At 31.4% G+C, this 2,011-nt stretch overlaps 1 protein-coding gene across 9 annotated transcripts in view; it reads left to right on the plus strand.

The window, feature by feature from the left end:
* The window catches only part of LOC119645053 (voltage-dependent calcium channel type A subunit alpha-1), a 115,680-nt gene that overhangs the window by 69,833 nt on the left and 43,836 nt on the right, over positions 1 to 2,011 (plus strand). The window lies entirely within an intron of this gene.

A 2,011-nucleotide genomic window follows, 5' to 3' on the forward strand; every position in this document is an offset into this window, starting at 1 on the left:
CCCTCTTCCTGCTCAGTTACTAATGGCAGTTTATTTCGTTGTGGTGTTATACATGCAGTAATTATATAGCATTTCTTTTTTTCATCTTTATTTAACATCAAGTTTTACTAATTTAGTTAATAAAAAGGTAATAGAGCAAAAAAGCATCTTGGGCTGGAAGAAAATATATTGACAACGCAGTTATATTAACCGTATATTTAAAAAATAATAAACAAATAGGAGAATTGCATCTTAATCAAAAGGGCTCCCGCCCCATGAAGTAATTGTGCTGCAAATTTGTCTATACATCTATACCCTATAACTCTCCCTAGATCTATTGGTCTATACTCCTATATCCCAGGGATGTACGTAAGAGATTTTAGAAAAATTAAAATCGATCTATTGGTCTATACACCTATACCCCAGGGATATGCCTAAGAGATTTTAGAAATATTGCGATTGATCTCTTGGTCTATACGCCTATACCCTAGGGATGTACGTTAGAGATGTTAGAGAGTCTTGAATTACTTTAATGAGATAAGGCGGGATATTAAAATAGATGTGGCTTGTTTAAAAGATCACCATGCCAGACAGAGCCACTTTGACGTTTGTTATACTTTGTAGAGAAAAATGGAAATATTTTTGTTTTTAAAATGTGAAATCACTTTCAACGTCCAAAGTAACGAAAGTGTTACAATCGTTTAAAAATGGATCTAGAAAATATTATATAAAAAAATTGAGGCATAGTTTCTTTCCTAATTTTTATGATCTCTTCAGTAGTTTTTTTTATTTTTTTTTTTTTTTTAGAAACATAGTAAATGCCAAAGTAAATGTCTTTGAGCAAATTGCTTTTTATCAAGTTTTTGGCGGAAAATTATAATAAAATAGGCCTTATTTTATTCTTTCCCCTAAGCCTAGTTGAGTCTAGATTTTTACTTCACTTTAGTTTCCGTTTAGGAAACGGTTGTATTTTAAATCCCAGACGTAATGTCAAATGTTAATGGTACACGATAGTGTATCAACTTTGCTCGATACCGAAATGTTGTTCAAAAACGAGAACCGTAAATTGATCCCGATCCCAGAATACAAGAGACTTTTTTTTTCTGCTCAACGATCAAGAAAACGGTATCTATACTCGATATGCGTCAGATTATCCGAGATGAAAAGATCGAGTTTTCATGAATGCAAAGCGAAGTAATGCTGTTATTAGCATGCTGTTCAAGCATGAGGATTTTTAAATATTCTGGAAAATTTCATCTCAAATTAGACGAGAAAAAGTCCTTAATTAATACAGTGTCCGTTAAATGAAAAGTACTGTAAATTAGAATAAAAACTTTAGTGCATTATTACGAATATATTATAAGTGATTAAGTAGAATTTAGTTTTGCCATTAATGATAAAATTTGTTATTAAAATCGTTTTTTTTTTCTTTCTTTTCACCCTAATTGCATATATTTATGCATAGTTATATGAACTTTGAAGATTTTCATTTCAATGTATGTTTCAATTTCTCGTTAAATCGTTGTATGTGGAATGCCTTTCTCAAATATTTTCCTATGTTAAATAAATATTTATGAATTTTCCACACACCTCAAATGCTGCTCTATTTAATAATTAACAATTCTAATAAAAAGTTGTACCATACCCTAGCTGTGCATAGAGTTCAACAACCAAAAAAAAAAAAAAAAAAAAAAAAATAAGAGAATTGCAATGTAGTTACAAGGATTAAAGCCAAAACAAATAAATATCCTTGCCAGAGAACATCTATTTATATATAGCAAAATGTTCACATTGTGTGAATTGGATTTCATTATTAATTGATATGATAATGTTGCTGCTTGTATTCTTCATCTCTATCTCTATCTCTCTCTCTCTGTCTCTCTCTCTCTCTCTGTCTGTCTCTGTCTCTCCATCTCCATCTCTCTCTCTCTCTATCTATCTCTCTCTCTCTCTATCTCTCTCTCTTTTTCTCTTTCTCTTCTCCTCTCTCTCTCTCTCTCTCTCTCTCTCTCTCTCTCTCTCTCTCTCTCTC

This window comes from Glossina fuscipes, unplaced genomic scaffold (assembly GCF_014805625.2).
Source record: "Glossina fuscipes isolate IAEA_lab_2018 unplaced genomic scaffold, Yale_Gfus_2 0, whole genome shotgun sequence".
NCBI lineage: Eukaryota > Metazoa > Arthropoda > Insecta > Diptera > Glossinidae > Glossina > Glossina fuscipes.